Source organism: Geospiza fortis, unplaced genomic scaffold, assembly GCF_000277835.1.
Source record: "Geospiza fortis unplaced genomic scaffold, GeoFor_1.0 scaffold104, whole genome shotgun sequence".
Classification (NCBI taxonomy): domain Eukaryota; kingdom Metazoa; phylum Chordata; class Aves; order Passeriformes; family Thraupidae; genus Geospiza; species Geospiza fortis.
In genome coordinates this window covers 943,932-964,289 of record NW_005054325.1, presented here as the reverse complement: position 1 = coordinate 964,289, position 20,358 = coordinate 943,932, and positions in this window count along the sequence as shown.

Below are 20,358 nucleotides of genomic sequence, written 5' to 3'. Positions count from 1 at the left end.
TGAGGTTTTCCAACTGACCACAGGAGCAAATGCAGGGAATAGGGCTCAATGAAATTATGGAGTGCTACCAAACTATTCCAGTGAAGTGTTTTCCAGATGTGCTGAGTAAGACTTTCATTGCCATGAACTGATTACTCAGAGTTCAGCAGATTGCAGAGGTTCAGATACTACAAATAGAAAAGTTTAGGGCAATTTTGACAGTGATGTACAAGGAAAGACGGCAAGTCCCATATTTGCAAATCATATTCTGCTTTTACTCTACCCAGCAACCATATCAGGGTTTGGAAGTGGTGTGTCACCTGAAAAATGTTTGGTCTGAGTTTAATTTCACACATGTGAACTCCAGGGATGCCCAGAGCAGCCAGGCTAGCAGTGTGGGTCCCTCTGATGTGGCATAGCTCCCCAAAACAGCAGCCAGCTGAAAGGATTTAAGCAGCACCATGTGCCTGTCTGGGCTTCAGTGTCTGAAAACGAGGTGTGCAGAAAAGGGCCTGTGGTTTTAGGAATGTCACTGGGGATGTGTGATTGAATACCTCACTGTGGACAAATACAGCTGGACCATCCATTTATAGTTGCAGACTATCTTCTCCCAAACCACCTCCAAACTTCTTGGCCTTTCTCGTACGCTGCTATTCATTCCGGTTCTTACCTGCTTTTTTGCCTTGCCTGAGCCTGCTTGGAGCTAGTTGTTACCACTGTGATGACTGCTGGAAGGGACCAGCACAGCTTTCTTGAGATCAGTTTGCTGATGCCCATTTTAGTCCCTCCCAGCTGTCAGGCTTGGCAACATGCATTGCTGGAGTGTGGAAGCACCAAATACTTTCCACACTAGCTCACTGGCAGCAGAATAATTGTCACTCAGGTGTTTCATCCACTTTAACATCGGAAATCCTGTATTCTACCACTGTAGTCTGTCATTGTGTGAAACAGCTGGATGTCACTTGTATTTTGATTGTTCTTTAAATCACATGAGCTCTCCCAATCAAAGAATTATTATTCAACCGAAGTAGATTTAAAAAAGACAGGGACAGAAAATCTGAAGTCAAGTAATGTTGCTTTGAGTCCATCACAGTTTAGACATTATGGCTTCTTGGTAGTACACTAAGTACTACTTAGTCCAGTAGGGTTATTCAGTTTGTGTCTCTGGGGTTGTTTTCAGAAGGAGCTGAGCCAAAGCCCTGATCATAGGATCAGGGCAGCAATCCATCATTCCTAATGTTCAAGGTCAACATCTGAGCTAGATAACTGGCATCATCAGCTACAAGAGTACTTCTGTAAACCAAGATGATGCAATTACTCTGGTAAGGAGAGAATGTGTTTTGCCGTTTCCCACCATCCTACAGAATCCTTTCACCCTACCAGTGCCAAGACACTGTCTCAGCTCCAAAACACTAGCAAAGGTTAGTAAACGGAGGTTCACCGCAATGCTAAGCACATTATTTCAGCAAGGTCACACCTTTGGAACCTCCAAACCTGTTGCATCTCCTGAAGAGAAAACCTTACAGAAATTCTGACATAAATGTCTTTGATTTTTCAGTCTGCTACCCCTGCCTGAGAGCAACTGCTCACTCCTACCTACCTTTGATGGAAGAAAACTGGAGTTAGGCCTCAGGGCTTAGTATGCCACCTGTGAAAGTCTACCAAAAAACTTAGTGCCTCTTAAAATGTTTCTCCAGCTGTTAGCCCTCAGGCTCACACTTGACTAGTCCTGCACAGAGGAACCTCCTACTTCCCTGATTTTCTTCCTTCCTGGGTGCACCCAGAAGATATTTACTAGGATATATTTATTAGGATTCTCTTGTTTCACATCTATATGAAGAGTGAGACAGCTTATCTCATAGAAGGGAAGGATTTACAGTTCCCATCTTTAGGACAAGAATAGGGCTAAATAAGGAAAAGGCCCAAACTGAAGTAGGATTGCTCAGTAAAAGGGTTTCTTCTCCACTGTCACTCAACTGCAGACTAAGATAAAAACCCTGTTATCTGCATGCTCACAAATCAACTCTGAGCTGCTTCAGCCAGCTACAATTACCCCTATCACCATGGCATGATGTGTCTACCCTTGTGTTCCTTATCTCTTATGACATATCAGAATTTTCAGAAATACAGTATCTTCTAGGTTCTTTACTTTTGTCTTGTTGCAAATTAATTAAACTTCCTGCTACCTCTCCTGCAACCCAAGTTAAAATATGAAACAAATCTTAGACACTTCCTGGAAATTCTTAGTTCGTCATTTGTTCTGAGTTGCACTTTGCTCTCCACTGGCTACCTCAATGTTGTTTCTTGCAGATAGTGAATCTCAGGTGGTGGTGAAACATCTTGGATAAAACACCATGACAATTTTATTCTCATTTATTTTAACTGTTTGTTTGTTTGTTTGCTTCTTTTCATGGATGCTGCTTTCCAAAATGAATATTCTTCTAAAATGATGGGGAGAAATGACACCTTGGGTAATCACTGAGGACAGGAAGCTTCCTATTTGGACAGAAGTCCCATTCAGAGAAATTGTATTTAATCATGAACTACAGTCTCAGATGTGCAAAGAAATGTAAATACCAGCATGATTCTGCAATTAGGGCAAAACTCACATTGACCTGAGATGAATGTTTTACCTTCAAAGAAGCTGTAGGGTTTTAGTTTGTCTGTAAAACACATATGGCAGGCCTTTCTTCTTCCCATTTAATTAAAGCTAACACAGTGGTCTGAACTCCTTTTATCTGCCTGCTCCTTCTCTTGCATCCAGAATTTTATACATTTTTCAACAGAAATGCTTTAGACTACCCTACAGAGACCTCTAATATTTTACCATTCCTAGAAAAAATATCTATCTCAGAGATGTTTTGGTTTTTAGAACTATGATCAGATAAAGCAGCATTGTTCAGAAACTGTTGCTAAATAAAAAAGAATGGGTGGTGCCCTGTTTGGCATCTATGCAGCAAGTGATGTGTGATTTATTATTAGTGAGCCAAGTATAAGAGAAGATTATCATATGAAGGAGTCCCAGGCTACAGGCTCTGTCATGAGTTTTATTTGCTGCTGCTCCCACATTCTGGAGGGATGTGAAATCCAAGTCCTGGAGGAATTTTGCTTACGCTGTGATGAAGTGACCAGAGTGCCCCAGGAATGTGGAGCAGAGAATTTCTTCCTGCCACAGCTCTGCTCAGGCTGTTTTTCTCTCAGAAATGGGTAACCAGCCCTCCATGTTGTGCAAGTGCTTGCCGCGAGAAGCGTGGAAGCGGCCTCAGCTTATTTCCATCTGTGCACCATACAGCAGAACTCAGTCCATCCCCATATTAGCTGAAGTGGGCTTATTAAAATTCCTGTTAACAGTTATGGTAAACTTCCGACTGACTTTAATGAGATGTGGATCAAGCACAGAAGCCACCAGGATCCAGAACCAGCAGTAATGCAATGATACATTTTTACTTTGAGTTTGAGTGCACGCGGGTAAACATGAGCCAGCAGAGAGGGCTGCAGGCGGCACAAGATTAACACAAACCTTACCGACAGATGAAATATGGAAATAGTGTCCCGTGGTGATGAGTGTTATTGAAAACTCTAAGACAGGCAGAATGAAAGAAAACACAAATGTAGAAAAACAAAGTCTTGGTCTGTGCGATTACTGAATACGTGTTAAGAACAACCACAGAGTGCTGGAGACCAGAGCTGACCCAAAGCCAAGGAGGAAAACACAGAGGCATGGATAAGTGCCATAAATCACTCTGACAGGCCTATCATTAGATCTGAGTGAAAGACCACCTAGAAGGCCAGAGAGAGGGACTCACCATGGCTGTCTTCTGCTGGAAAGCATTACTGCTGGAGATACGCTCCTCTCTGTAGAACTGCAGCTTTTGTGAACCGTTAATAATAGTGCTTCTTTCCAGTTGTATAAAGCAGGAATTGTTTCCCATGTGATAGTAGAACTATTTAACTTTGTTGACTGGCCTGTCATAACCCAAGAGCAAAGAGTTATGAGATAATTTCATTATCACTTCAGTGTTTAACTATCCTGATGAGCTACTAAAAAATTACTAGATGTGTTTTCTCACAGCTTGGAAACATCGTGCCTATTTTCCTTTCAAGGAGTGGTTATGACCTCCAGAACAGATAAGAGTTTTCCCTGATGGGGATAAAACAACTTTTTTGTATCGTGTATCTCAACAGCATTTAAACAGGGCATTTTGTCAGAGAGTGAGTGAAAGACAGAGATTCTGCCTTTTGTCCCTGTGGCAAAAAGTGTATCTGACAAAAATTTAATTCTCTTTTATTTTCTGTGTTTCTAAAAGACGTCTATTGTAACCTGAGTTTTTTTATTTACCTTTTCATTGGGAGGAGGAAACATTTATTAGAGAGTTCACTTGGGAAAATTGAAACTATCATAACTTGTTTACAGATGGTCCATTGAAAACTGACCAGGCCTAAATTTCATGATTCATCCTAATATGCCACAAATGACACACTACAGTGTGCAAGGAGACTATCAAACATTGGCTACTCCTGGTCTTTCTTCTTGAGGCAGTTGATAAACCTGGTTTTGGATTCTCACAATTCTTGAAGGTGAACTATGCTCACTTATGAGCATCTTGCCTCTTTCTAATGAAGAAAACAAACTGCAAAATGCAGCCAAGAAGTGTCAAAATGCATGTAAACCTGATGTTTGAAAAGTTTAATCATATTCCTTGTGCGTGGGCCATTCCTGATGCCTGGCAATAAAGTGCTCCAGGCTAGCCTCTGTGTGGTTAAACTGAGTGACACTTAACTCGGGCTGACAGCAAATGATGAGGCAGAGCTGAATATTTCCAACTTCCTCATGTGCACATTACCCAGCAATGGCTTGTCCTGGAGTCTTGTACTAATTATGACCTGAAAGGAAGGGTAAGGTGGTGTTTGCTGGCTTTCTGAAGCATCAGACCATCACTTCCTTGGCCAGTTTTTAGCTATACTAAATTCTCCATTTCCACACTCAAAAAGGAAGTGCATGTGACATGCATCCAGTTTTATCTAGCTGTACTAAGTATAATGAGATCTTAAGGACAGTGTTTTATAAAACAGAGATATTAATTGCATGTTCCTTTCACTACAAGTATTGAGGGCTCCACTCCTTACCAAACTTAAGCTTCCCAGCCAGTGGTGAGCCCTGTGCTGCTGCAGTGCATGTGCTAATGCTGTCACACTCAGCTAATTTAAAGCTAGTTCAGGTGTTGCTGTGCTGCACCAGACACCCACAGAGAGATTAAGTGACTGGCAGTTTTTCGTGCAGGAATACAACTGCACCCTGTAGTCTATAACACTCCATTTAACATTGGTATTGCTTTTGCCACTGGTTTCTGCTAAAACTGGGACACGGGATTAGATGAAAAACCCTGCCAATAGGCAAAAAAAGACCCAAACAATAGACACTCTGAAGAGTTGACTAAAACAAGTTCCATCTTAAAGAGACAAATCAGTATGTGAAGTCACTTCTGGTTTTGTCCCTCAATGCTTAGTATAATGTTGGAGAAAAGGAGTGAAATGCACTAACTAGGGGGCTGTAAGATCACAAAAAATTGGACAGGAAAGGTAGTTTAGGCCACCTAAGTGAACTGGAATGCTGTTTCTACTCTCTATCTTTGCCACTAATCTGTTGTGTGACCTTAAAGGAGTCACATCCCTGAGCTACCAGCTTGAAAAAAAATTGATAAAGTCTAATTTCAGAGATACAGAAACACATTTAAACGACCTCTATAGCCAACAACGATAATGTGCTTGGAGTATTTTAAGACTGCTGTCCAGTTTTCTGCTGCACAAGCTTAGTTGTGTCTGTCTCAAGCACTGAAAAGCACCATTTCTATTTGATCAAAGGTGAAAATATTTCCTCATTATGACAGTCCTTGATTTCATCAGGAGTTACTTTTCCCATTTCATATTAGCATTCCTTTAAAGTAGATGGCAGGCTTTGTTGAAATTGTTTGTTCCAACAATTTGAGCTAAAGATGGACTGCTTTGTCTTGGACAAGCTATAATGCTTTTCCATAGCATGTGATGCCTTGAATCAGATGAAATCCTCCTTTTGTTCCATGAAAGTTGTACCTTAAGTCTGTGTATGACAAATCTCTTGTCATATGGGTGATTGTTCCGTTTTCCCTCTGAGTTTCCAGATGCTGGGAAAATAGGATTTATCTATTTGGAGTGTTTGAGGGCAACAGGATCTCCATGTCTGCTCCACCTTCTGCAGTGGTCCTCACAGCTGAGCACATCTGATCTGTTCAGCAGTAGTATCACTCCACTGACAGTGGGCCTGTATCTGTCTGGAAAGGAGATCTTTGGACACCAAGTCAAACCACTCCTCGATGTAATAGCTACTTCCCTTAATCCCTTTAATACATTAATAATTCCAAAATTATCTTTGTCAGTTACAAAATGGTAGTGTCTGGGCTGTAACTCTAGAGCAAAGTGATGGAGAGTGCTGTAAGCTGAGTGCCCATCAGTTTTAGAGCAGGGAAGCAGTTAAAACACCAGACTTTTACTTCGGGGGGAAGTTGTCATAGGGGTTTTGTACCCCAGAGAATATCTGTTGCCAGTCACCCCTTCTCACATGTAGAAAGTTAAGCTGAAACTGTCTACAGTTGTGAAACTGTGTGTTAGTGTCAACAGGTAAAACAAGATGAAAAGAAACAAACAAAAACCATCAAACACCAAAGAAAGAAATGAAAAACAGCTGCCCCAGAAATTCTGGTTCTGGCTGCAGGGGCCATCAGAGCTGCCAGCTCTGGGCACACTGAATTCAGCATGTGCACCACATCACATGCATTAAGCCCATCACATTCCTCTTCTGCTGAAGCTCCCAGACTTCAAAATAGCAGCAAACAGCAAGCTCTTTTTTCCTCCAAACAAACTGTTGCAAGAAATGTTGTTCTTTTAACCAGATTCAAAATCTTCCTTTTCAAAATAATAGCAACTTGAGATTTGGGTGGGACAGTATTGACACTGGGAGAAGAATGACAAAGCTAAGACCTGCCATCTAGAAGTAGATATTACACAATGAAAAATATCCCTAGCAAGTACAAAGCAAAGCTCCTCTTTCCCCATAAACATGAAGCATTTCATTCTATTTGTAGATTACAATATCATAGAGAGGAGAAAAAAAATATTTTTTCCTCTTTTGCCCTCAGAGGGTCAGTTTTATGGCATTTGTGCCACTTTTCTTTCCTAGACATTTGACACACCATATTAATCCTAAAGCTCTATTTTCAACTCCAAGAAGCCAAAGGGATTCACAGTGATGTGGCATTCGGGCATAGTCAGCTCTGGTGCATAGGCTATTTGTGGTTCCAGCATTCTTGAACAGTGTGAGCTTTTTCAAGCTTCTGCCAGGAGCCTTTGCACCATCCCTTCCTGGACCTGCACACACCATTTCTGTTCCCTTCCCTCACACACACCCCTCTGTCATTTGTATGTGTTGTAGGGCTGGCAGCTGCAAGTGTTTATTGCTGATGTTTATCTTTGTGTACTGATTGTTGCTCTCTCCTCATGTAATTTTATTGTTTTTCTATCCTTAATGCCTGTTATTTGTTGGCAAAGGAAAGCTACTGAAAGAGCAACAAAAAGTCCTCCAGAGCAGAGAAGCGTGCAGAGAAAAGAGAGATTGGATGGAGCCTCTTGTTTCCACTCCACGGACAATGGCTTGCAGTCATTTGAAGTGGGGCATTTTTCCCATAGCTCTTTTTCAAAAGCACATCTTGTCAAGGAGCCAGATGCAGTGGCCACTCCAGGCTGGGGGGTGAGTGGGACCTTGGTGGCAGTGACACTTGATGGGAGAGAGTGGCTGGTGACAGCAAAATCCCCCCCAGCACACCAAATGGATGTTATTTTCTTAATGCTTTAACATGTGGGCTTGCTCTCTGAATGACCTGGATTCAGAAATCAACTGGCAACAATTTTTTGTGAGGTCTCACCTCCAGAAAGTCATCAACACCAAAAAGGAGAGAAATTGAGAGCAAAGAATAGTGCATCACCTGACAGAATGGGAAAATGTACTGCCAAACAGCTGAAACTGGTGCTTCTGATAAGGGGTGACAGACACAACACCTCACTGCAGGTTTTCTTTTGAACAACCCTAGGTTACAATGTTTGACCTCAAGCCTGGTCTTTTCTGACTTTTAGAGGCAATGTGCTCAAGACCATCTTTGACATCTAAAATCTCATTGACATATTCATCAATGATGTGTTCAAAAATTTTGATTTAATCTTATCACTGCTGATCACCCCAGGCATAACCAGTAACTCCTGTCATTGTATGTGTGCCTAAGTGCAAATTAATACACCAACCCACATCTTGCAGAAAGAGCATCTGATTGCATTGCAGGTTTGACATGTTGGTAGATCAGAGTTTATTGCAGAAGTGGTGGAAGACAAAAAAAGAACGTTAGAAAAGGGTACTAGAAATTAATATGCAGCGACAGACAGTGCTAATCTACTTTATTTCCTGTTCATACCATGAGATTTAGCTTGCCTCTAATGGAAACATCTTTAGGTGATGGACACAAAGGGATGGAAATCAGACAGTCTATACCAATGAAGATGATACACTTCCAGTAAAATTCCCAGTGTTGCTTTCTGTTCAATGGAAAGCAAATTTTAGAATGAGTGGTAACACCACAGCAGAGAGTACTGAACTTTGAAGTTGTCAATAGCAGCATAGTTGTCTAGAAAATTCTTGCCCTGGCTCATTCCACAATTTCCTGCTCTGGTTAGGCTTTACGTTTTCTCACATTTTTACTCATTGACTTTATTCTGAATCCCTGATTCAGCCAGAGGTTCTTTCAGGGGATGAACAAGAAGCCCTGAAAAAGTCTATTCCCCTTTAACAATGCTTTTAAGTACAGGGTTGATATTGAACTTATTAGTAATTTCACAGGTAACAGTACATCAACTTAAAAAGTCTTGGCTGTGATTCAGCAACATATCCCTATTCAGCAAAATACTTAAGCACTTTAAATTCTATGGACTTCAATAAGATTTAAGCCTGTACTTAGGAACCTAAACATTTACATAGGGTTTTTTTCCTTCTTTTCACAGCAGGAAGGACTTAGTTAGCCTTTTAGTAATTTAAGATGGAAGACACTGTATAGTTCATCATAGTCCATCCCCATGCAGGCATGAGACATTAAATGGGTAGGCGACACAGAGCTGGGATCTAAGTACACTCACCTTTATTTCACTGTGCTCCAGGGGCAGGAGTCTGAAGTGTCTCTTCCTGAGTCTTCAAGTCATCTCTTCATCATCCAAACACCCCATTTGTCATAAAGCTTGATGTGTCTCCCAAGACCTTGATATAAGGAGCATTTTATTGTCAAAGCCATTTGAAGTTGAGGAGAAGCCATTTCTCACTTTTTTAATAAATAGAGATGCTGTTTATATGAATAAAAGTGAAAAGTACTTTCCCTGGATACTTTTGAGGCTTCCAAAAATAGTCCTAACTAACAGCCAAAGTTACTGCTGCTGAGCTTCCCCAGGAGAGCATCAGTACATGGTACTGCTGTGTGAAATATTCTTGCTGCCAGTTAAATTGGTGAGAAATCACGTTTTGGTGGTTTTGTAATAAAACAGAATATTTTGTGGCCTGGCCCCTAATTCTTGGCTTATTTCTAAAGAAACAAAAGCTTGTTTCCATAGCTACTAAAATAGGGAAACATCTCTGTAAAAAATTAGGCTGCAGTCTAGAACTGAGAAATTTCACAATTTTGTCCATAGTGGCATAGTGATTCCATCTGCAAATAGAGAACCTTGTTCTGTTTGCAGTGAAACACTGCAGTTTGACAGATGTGTTTTCCTCTTGCTCAGGTTTGAGATGTGTAGGTGGGGGGTTCTCACACAAGTTCCTCTTACTACAGAAGCATCCTCTATCACAGGACCTAATCCTGCAAGATGCAGAGTGCTCTCAGTTCCCAGCAGTCACACAGAACATTTTTTTTAACTTTTTTTTTTCTTTTGTATTAGAAAGAGATAGGTTTTGGACTTGCTGATGCATTCCTTACCTACTTGAATAATCCCATAGGGCAACCAGATAAGGCAGTAAAAGCTGTAGTAATGTTTCTTTTACTTTTGACACAGCGCTAACTGTGAATAGGAAAACCACTCGGACAAGCACTAAGGACCAGGGGATGCAGTCACAGATTCCTGCTTATTATTTTCTGCAGTGGAGAGGTTATTTGCACACAATCTTCAAGTCTGGGTACGTATAATGTGGAAGTGGATCAATATAGCAAAGTAGAAGGAGATCTGCCAGGCACCAGTGTCACTGCCACCAATTTGTTTAGAATGACAAAACTTCTAACAGTAGATTGAAAAAATTACCTCTGTGTGGCTTTATTTTCAAATGTTTTCAAATATCATACTTATCTACTCTCTCTAAAAAATACAGCTTAATGAATACACACTCATGTGGGACTATGTAACTACTTATAGAGCAATAATTTTAAAAATTATTACATTCCAATGTTTTAAATTTTATCTTAAACATAGCAATGTGTGCTTCTATGAATGGGTAAGAGGCACAGAAGCTATCAAATAATAGCACTTTAATGAAGTCTCAGAGCACTGCAAAGAACAGTGGTGAGTCCCCTGTAAAGAGAACCCACAATTACTTTTTCACAGCCATGATGGTTGCTTAGGGCAGAACAGGACCTGCATACTTCCTGAGCCTTCGCAAAAGACAGCCTGAGATGATGGGAACCATCTCCTCCAAACCATCCAAAGAGCTTATGAAATAATTTCACAGTTCAATTCTGCTTCATTACAAATGGGATTTTGTTTCAGCTGCATCATCATAAGTCAGTCCCTGTGCATGCTTTGGCACATTACTGCCACTGCACTTCACTTGTCACTTAAGAGAAGCCCCTTTCAGGGAGCAGAAGCGTCCATTATTGCTGTCAGTTCCTGCTTTGTACAGTGGCCTGAGGACTGGTTCTAACTCTATTGCTACTTCATATTCAGGACTCTCCTTCAGTAATATGCATCAGTGCATTTTCTATTAGCACTGTGGATGGTAAAATCCAGTGTTGTAGCCAGGGTCACTTACACAATTCATTTACTGCCAACATAGAGATGCTTGAATGTTCAGCTGTTTCTAGCACCCAAGAGAAAACATGGTGCTATAACTGGACTTTACATTAACTAGCTCAGGTGCTGTTTTTCCACAGGCCAGGTTTGGAACCAGCACTTGATGTCTGTCTCTTGTGCCCCATTGACATGATACAGACATTTCTCATTGAAGCACAGTAATTAGATTTGCTCTTTAGTACTTTGTAAGGTAAAACAGAGGTTCCGCTTAGGTGGGTACGTCAAGTCTGCAAGTGCAGTAGGGCTGCAGCTCAGGGGCTAACTGCAAGTGCATTTTAATCTGTTTCAGGGTTATTTATAAGGTACACCCATACTACCCTTTGGAATCATCTCATAAGAGAGAAAAGACAGTCCATGTCTTAGATGATCTTTTTCTAAATTCTTAATTTTTTTTAAAAGAGCTCAAGTAGCATGTGTGGCTGTTTAGTGCATTTAAAGACCCAAGGTGGCTTTGGCAAACATTGCCCTGCTGGCAGTCCTTGCTATCAAGCAGAGCTGCCTCCCAAATGCCTCCACTGATGGCTATCTAGTAGTGTGCTTTGAGGAGAGAGCCTGCATCCAGAGTTTTAAAGGTCAGCACCGGTACCTTGAATCCTGCTGGCAGCCAAGGCAGCTCAGAGAGCGCTAGTGTGACATGCTGCAAATTTAAGATCGGATTAATATACAACTGCTGCATTCCTGACTTCCTTCAGGCTCTGAATGATCTCAAGCAATAGCCAAAATGAAAGCATATTACAGGAGGCTAATCTTGAGATGAAAAGACTGTGGACAAGCATAGCAAGCTCCATTTAGAGGAATTTTTTTTTTATTCCAGGTAGATCAAAAATTGTGGAATGAAATTAAAATGCTTATTCTGAACTGCAGCACGTGTGAGCTACGGCTGCTAAGCCCATTGAAGTGATTTGATGTTAGGTATTCTGGGGATGGAATGAGTAGCATTTCATTTTTCTACAACTACTAGGCATTTGCTCTGACTGGCCTTATGTACCTTCACACCATCCAAGGGATTCTGATTTCTGCCCTGGACTGGTAATGAATGTTCTGTTTCATCTCTCCTGTTTGCAAGATGGATGCAGAGAGATTTGGTTGGGTCTCAGTTGCAAATTGCCACTATTGTTCCAGCCAGATAGAACAGACACTCAGAAAATAATATTTTATGCTAACAGACATATATGTTGCCCACAGCAGTAGGTAAGTTGTGTATAGAAAGGGGCACCTTAGGTGACATGCAGCTTTTTTGGAATATAATGTCCCACTAATGCTGGCTCAATTCACTTATTCATCAAAGTCCCTGAATGTTGCAAGATAAATGAGGATTTAAATCCTAGGAAGTAATTTGCTGTGTTGCATGAAAATTAATGAAAATCTTGCTGCTCCAATAGTGGTAGACAGAATGGTGGAAAAAATATGCAGGTCTGGGACTAATTAATAAACCAAGGGATTTTAATGCATTGGATAGAACTGAGCCAGAGATTAATTTGGTCCATATTGCACATACTTTGTGTAACAAAGGATATTAAGCTCCCTTATAATGCAGTATTGTAGGATTCCTACACATTCAATACTAGTTGCACCAGTTTCCACTTACCCAAAACAGAGACTTTGACAGAGACAGTAGCAGAGTTATGGTGTGTCACTTTTGCTTTGTACTGAATTTTTCCTGTGGTTTTATTTTCCTCTATAACATAACACATTATGGCTACATCCTATGCTTCCTAACAAAGAGCAGTATCTTTCCTTATTGCTTGCAACAGATGATTGCACACAGGTGCTGCTTCAAGACTGTACAGGTGACAGAATCCAGTCCTTACATATGAACTCCATTTGATCATAAGTTAAATATTAGTAGAAATATCTGCAAAATTATTTCTAAGGCTCTCTGCCCTCTTCTTTCCAAGCCCGTAGGAAAGAAGCATGCTTGTTTGCTCTGGAGACCTGCCCCCCAGTGGCAACACACCCTAGCCAGGCTGGAAGAGGAGGAGAGCAACAGAGGCAGAGGCAAAAGTCAGATTTCACAGAAGCAAAAGATGATGCCAAAACTAAGTACAGCAATATGGCTATTGTATGGCACTAGATAAAATCATTTGGTTAGGTCTGTACTCACAACCCATGGGCCAGAGCACACTGGGAAATTATCTGTAGCACATTTTGACCTAAGCAAGTCTCTTCTAGATTTGCAGGCATGTTTTTCAGCCCTAAACAGAGACTACGAATCATTCCTGGTAGGCAATTTGAAAGTGGCCAGACTGATTTGACTAAAGTATTTCACCATCATATGGACACAAAAAACATTTCATCAATCATGTTGATGTCAGGGAATTTGAAATAGCCCATTTTATTATCATTTTATTTTAATATAGAGTTATTGTATACTAATTATTCTAAGTCTGTACTAATAGGATGATTAGTATAGACACATCCTCTGAGACCTCTCTGCCTCACTTCATTCATTCTGTAATATAAGGATAATAATGTTTGTCTCCCCCACTGCCTAACAAGCATGCTGTAAAAAATTATGTTCTAAAAATGGCACAGCTTTGAGGATTTGGGGAAAGGACGAGGGGACGCACATTAAATAGCACCTATAATTTTAATCTGACTTTTTCATTCCCTATAAGCATACTAGCAGCTGCTTTTCCTACCTAGTACCCAGTAATTTATATTTTCTGATATGGAGTGAAGGGGAATAGTCCTAGTTAAACTTATTACGTTGTCTAAGTGAGAAGTAATTCATTTAAGAATTAGTCTTTTTATTCTGCTGGACAGCTGCTGCAGAATTGACTGTCTTCAAAAGATGGATGTGGTGTACCATTTGCCTTTATGAAGGATTTAACACATAGGCCATGGGCAGAGGGAGAGACACACGCACACACACACACACACATATATATATACACACATATGCTGTTGTATATACTGTAAGACCTGCTTATGTAAAGGTCACATAAAAACCATCAGCTATACAAAATAACAAGTTGGCTATCAACTGTCCCTAGGGCCAACGTTCTCCAAGACCTAAAGAAGTCAAGTTGGCAGGATATGAAATGTATGTTGTTGCTCCCACACGTCTCATGCAAAACTTCAGGAAATTGCATTCATGTTTCTTACACCAACACTCGCAAATGTGATTCACTTTCTCAGTGCAAGGACACTCAGAAAGACATATTAAAGAACTGCTATCCTCATCCACTCTGAAATTACACTATATTAAGTACTGTCTGGAACAGCGAAATCAAGTATATTGGAAAAACACCAGGAAGACGAAGAAGAGGACAGAGCAATTTGTTTGCTGATGTTGAGAAAAATAGGAGAGAGGCAGCAGGTCAATCTGTGCAGACAAGCCCAGGAGAAAAGCCCTGGTGTTGCTCTGTGTCAGAGGACAGGGCTTCTTCAGGAAAAAGAAGGCAGGAGGAGCACCAACAGGAGCATGGTCTGTGCCCATTCTGTGTCTAGAAGCTGGGGGGAGGAAATATGAGATGTTAACATTCTAAAAAGGCATCTACATTTCCTAGCATTGTTGGAGTGCTTAAATGTGCTGTGGGCTTTGCTTTCTTTTTTTTTTTTCTTTACAAAATTTCTTATCTAGCTGTACTAGGACTTTAAGGAAGAGCAAGTTGAACATTTCCCCTTCCCAGACTCCACAGATACCTCAGAGGAAGAGTATCTTGTGCAGAGATTATGTAGAGTAGAAGAGTCAGGCATTTTTTTGTTATTGTTGTGTATCACTTCATTCTTCAGTTCAGGAAATTAATTATTTCATTAATTCTACAATCACAATTTAACAAATCTCCTGAATGCTGATACTGCCCTTCTTATGTTTTTTAATCTAACCTCTTCAGGTTCCTTTGATGATCCAGAGGGTGTTTATGTCACTGGAAAGCACTGTCTGGAAATTATTAGTGGTATTATGATCCTGTTCAGCCTTGGTGGTTTTCTCCTTTGCACTGAAGCAGATACAGAGCCCTCATATTGTCAGTGATGATACTCAGATAAGGAGCAGTAACAAACCAGCAAAGCTGAGGAGAGATCAACTTAAACTGCGCCAGCTTTGTTGGTGATGCACACCTAGTTGCACTGCATGGAGGAGGGGTCCTTGCCATGTGAAGCTAGCTTAGCACATGGCTAGCACATGGTGAGCACATGGTTTGCATACACCCCACTGAAATTGCTCTCCCAGTCCAAGGGCTACTTATACATGAGAGAAGTTTAAGTCTGGAACTTTAATGTTTAAGGTCATCATGGCGCAGACGCAGCTGCTGAGTGCTCCTGCCTCCTCTGCTGATGCCTGTAGTCTTAAAAGAGCTACAGAAAAAATCCCAGCAGTTTGAACAAACACTCAAGTTCAGCTTCAGGGGCAGGGTCCAACACAGAATATAGGTGAGAACTGTGGCTTAGAGGCCACATGAGATGATGATACTTGTTCAATTTACCCTTCAAAAATGTATTAACTGTAGAATGTTTGTGACCCTAGGAATGCTTTAGGAGACTGACTTGTCATGAAAACCCTGCCTAATGCATGTGGAGTAGCCTGCATCTCTTGTTGCTGCCATATCTTGATAGCTCAGCTCATGCCTCTGTCCTAATGGAGCACACGAGGTGGGACAGCCAGGCTCAGAAACTTTGTTCTGTGGCTGAGGTTTTGGAGCTTGGGGTTTTTCAGTGATGCTAATTTAGAAAAAAAAATTCTTACTTATTCTAATGCTGGGTTTCCAGTCTCAGGCAAGCACCTGAAGAACAAGCTGAAAAAGCTGGTTTATAATTGTCATTTTCTGATGGCAAAGCTACAAAACAAAGTGACAGTGCTGGGTGTTCAGCCAACTGCTAACTACAGCCATGCTGGAAAGAGGCTGAACCACAAGAGCCACGCTTAATTTGCACACCGAAGGAGGCCACTGAGAATGGATTGGGGAAACCTCGAGAAAACAAAACACTATGATTTTATTTCACAGCTTCATTGTAAAAGAAGCCTAAAAAGTCACTGCTGGAAGTCAGCTTTGCCTGGTGATTTTTTTCGCTTGTTGAACTGAGGGTGATGTAGCACAGAGCCTAAGTGACAGGAAGAGAAAGGTTTGGAAGGTGACTCACTACATTTTTCACAAGCAGAGGCGAACACTTGGTAATTATGGGGAATATGAAATTAATACCTAGACAGACTCATAGCTGCCTTTTAATAATAAGTAAGAGTTCTTCCTCTGGTGGCATAACACTGTACATTTGAAAGAGCTGTCCTATGAGGAGACTGCATTTTCCCCAGCACTGGAAAGATGCTGAATAGTCATCACATAGCAGTACATGTTCTGAGTTTCTCTTCTTCCTTCTCATAACAGACATGAAAAGGAACAATCAAGGCTAATAACAAGTTAGTAAAGAAGGGATTCCTGCCTTAAGGCCTCTGAGTGCTTTGCTCAAATATAATTAAAAATAAGAGTTTAAAGGAAAAAATATCCTTGTCCAGTAAGAAGAACAAACATAAATTTGTCCTGTCTGGGAAGATAGAACCTTTCCAGAGTATCTGAATATACTTAAAGTAAGCACCTAGCAACCCTGCACACACTTAAATATGCCTGGCCACTAGCTCCAAGGAGTTCATGTATCAGGAGAAAGAAGTCTGGGCTGCTTGCACATGTATGTGGAAATTTTTTGCATGTATGTGGAAACAGTTAAAAATCACTGGAAGTTAACACCCATCTTCTCAGGGTGATACCGTGCCAGTGTTGCCTCTTCCTTCAACTCATATGATCTTAGTCACCACAGTAACAGGTAGGTCAACAGCCAACACCACAGATTTGCCAGATATTTTTCAGTTTTGCACACTACAATGGTTTGCTGTCAGCCCTATCAGAGGCCGTGGCACTGCTGATTCCCAGGCAGAAGGCTGCACGCTGTCCTCTTGCCATGCTAGGCACAGCCCACACTCCTCATGGCAGCCCTATGTGCAGGGCACTGCAGCAGTCTACTGGAAGCTGTGGATGCCCCATCCTTGGCAGTGTTCAAGGAGGTTGGATGGGGCCCTGAGCAACCTGATCTAGTGGGTGGCATCCCTGATTATGGCCAGGGGTTGGAACTAAATGATGTTTAAGGATCCTTCCAACCCAAAGCATTCTATGATTCCATGATTCTATGATCTACATTAATGCTAGATGTGAAACCCTGGAATGAGATGTGAAGACCATATCTTCCAACAATTTCAAGATGAAAGAAGTAGTTTCTGACCATACATTAAATTTGTTCCTATATTCAATTGATTGATAGGGGAAGGAAGACAAAGACAACTTTTTGAAACCCTGGAAACCCCCTTGCCTCAAACCAGGCAAGCAACAGGATGGATGCCATCATACAGGTGACAGCCTTTAGAAATGTTTTAGCTATTCCTCAGATTCTTCTGATTGACTTCTGATTGACTTCACTTGATGCCCACTGCTGGGTGCCAAGCAAGTGGCAGAACATTATAGAGAGGAACTGATCTTGCACAGCCTGGTTAATTGATGCAGTCAGGTCATCAATTTCTCATAGTCATCAAAAGCTATGTAACACATATTGGGTGCCAAAGTTATTCCAGCCATTAGTTTTTCTCTGCTAGACCCTGATCTGGTAACAAAGAAGCCCATAAGACACACGTTCTTTTGTTCACACACCTATGGGAATTCATTGAATCATGGATGATTTAGGCTGGAAAAGACCTTTAAGATCCCTAACTCAGCATTGCCAGGTACCCCACTAAACCATGTCCCTGAGCATCATACCCACACATTTTTTGAACAGTTCTAGGGACAGTGATTCCACCACTTGCCCGGGAAGCTTGTTCCAATGCCTGAAAACCACTTCTGTGAAGAAATTTTTCCTCATATCCAGTGTAAACCTCCACTGGCACAATTTGAGGTCATTTCCTTTTGTCCTATTGCTTGTTAACTGGAGAAGAGACCAACCCCCACTTGGATACAGCCTCCTTTCAGGTAATTGCAGACAGCAATCCTGAGCCTCCTTTTCTCCAGGCTGAATAATCCCAGCTCTCTCCACCACTCTTTATCAGACTTGTGCTCCAGGCCCTTCCCCATCTCCACTGTTCTTCCCTGGACTTGCTCCAACACCATATATGCCTTTTGCTTCCTGATTGAAAAAGCAATCCAGAGTTATGACCTGTGAACCTGGTCCTGATTTGTACAGAAAAAAGTGTAATAGTTTAGATAATCTGACCTCCTGTCTTATCTGGAGGAAACATAGCTTGACGGAATTCATCCACCCACAGGAAGATGCATTTAAATTTACAAAATGAACACTAGAGATTTTGTAAAGATGGGTAAAGTGATCTTTGATGAGTGTGTCTGCTCTGTCAGAGCCTTTGTCTACTACCACCAACATCTTGAGGTCCTTCCCAATATTAAGAAGAGTTTGGTACAGTACTGTGAATGCATTTGGTAGGAAAAAATAGTTTTTCTGGTTCTTCCAAAGTTCTTTTCAAGGGTCTGCCAAAAATTCTTGAGAATAATACATGGTGATATAGAAAGATCATCAAATATTGTCATCTATGTTGTAACTACCTATACTGGGCACGGACTAAATCTAAGTCTTCAGAGCTGTCAGCTTTAATGATTAGAAGACTATTTATAGAAAACTGATGTAGAAGGAGAACACATTTGGAAGAAAGGCCTATGTTTCTTGCAGCTAATCAATTAATTTGCTGGTGTTGTATGTGCGTATCTTCATTTCCTATGATAACTGTGCACATTAAACAATTCAAACACACCTAAATGCTCATCTGCATGGCTGATCTCCTTGCTTAATCAATACACTTTCAGACCTAATTTCCCTGCACATAAAAATGTTTCCTTCAGAATGTACCTTCCCAAACCACCTTAGATACCTCCATAGACAACCCATGGCGTAGATGTAATTTTATACTCTTCATAAAACTTAAACAGTAGACATGATGATAAGGGGTTTCTATGGCTGATATGCTGATTAGATCTTCCCTTTTAAATTAAAAAATCTTAATAAAAATGGTGTTGAAAAACTACCAGGGACTTTCCTTGTATGAGTATTGTAGCTTTTCTTACAAAGATGTTTCAGCAACCACATAAAAAACTATTTAGGGAAAAAAAGGAAACAGCGCGTTTAAAGCAAGATTAAAATAAGGGTGTGATTGATCTGAACTTCTCTTTTTTTTTCTTTTTTTTTTAATTCAAAGTTTGTTCTTCCCATATTGTTCAGGAAAATGTGCCCATGTGCAAAAGTATATGATACCTAATTGGTTCTGAAAGTAGAGTTCATATGTAAATTTGTGGTGTGAGAAAACAATGACAAATCTCCCCCATTACTCATCAGGATAGAGCTCTTGCTGATTGTCAGTGCAGTTTCCTGAGCTATCACAATTCTGTTGCTCGAAGCCATATTTCCAGACTACCATGTATCTGTATCTGTACCATGTTTCTGTACTTAATTTAGTACAGAATATTTAGAGCTAGCAGCTGAGTTAAGTCTGAGAATGCATTTTCTCCTCCTGGCATTTAGGCTAGACCAGAAGAGGTGGGGGGAGGAAAGCATAAAAAGAAACCTTAACCTTTTAATATTTAATTCTGTATTTTAAAAGCAAAACTAGGGAAACACAGCTAACAGAAATAACCAGGGGAATATAACATTTAAAACTAACTAAAGAAAGTGGATTTAGTAATATCTTTCAAAGACACTGTAAAGTCAATGGAGTTGCAGTATGTATCTCAGTATTGCACTTTTAAAAAATATTTTTAATAGGTTTTCTTATGGCTTGGTCTCTCTCATTTTCCCCCAAATTCAGTATATGGGGAAGAGTCAGGGCAGTATAATGACAAATGTATTAAGTTCAACTCAATCAAAAAATTGTTTTTGATCCAAACTCTTGTCTCTCTAAAGTTAGTTCTTGCATCCAAACACTTTCTCCCAAATCTCTCCTTAGTGGCATAACTTGGGAATGATATAGCTACCAAGGGGTTCGTTTCTTTCTATCTTTACTTTTGGAAATGTTCCATTTCATATAAATTACTAGCTACCACTGGTCTAGAAATCGAAGTAGAGGGAAGATAGCAGCGAGAGAAAAGACATCTTGACTCTCTAGCCCACCAGTCAGCAGACACAGCAAAGTTCAGAGTCCAGAGACCTTCTCAAATAAGTATTTAATTACTAATATTAAGTGGAGCCCTCAGAAGAAAAGATGATTCTTCCCATATTCGCCAGCAGACTGGTCACTCAGGCTGTCACCTAGAATACAAGAGACTAAGTGTAAGT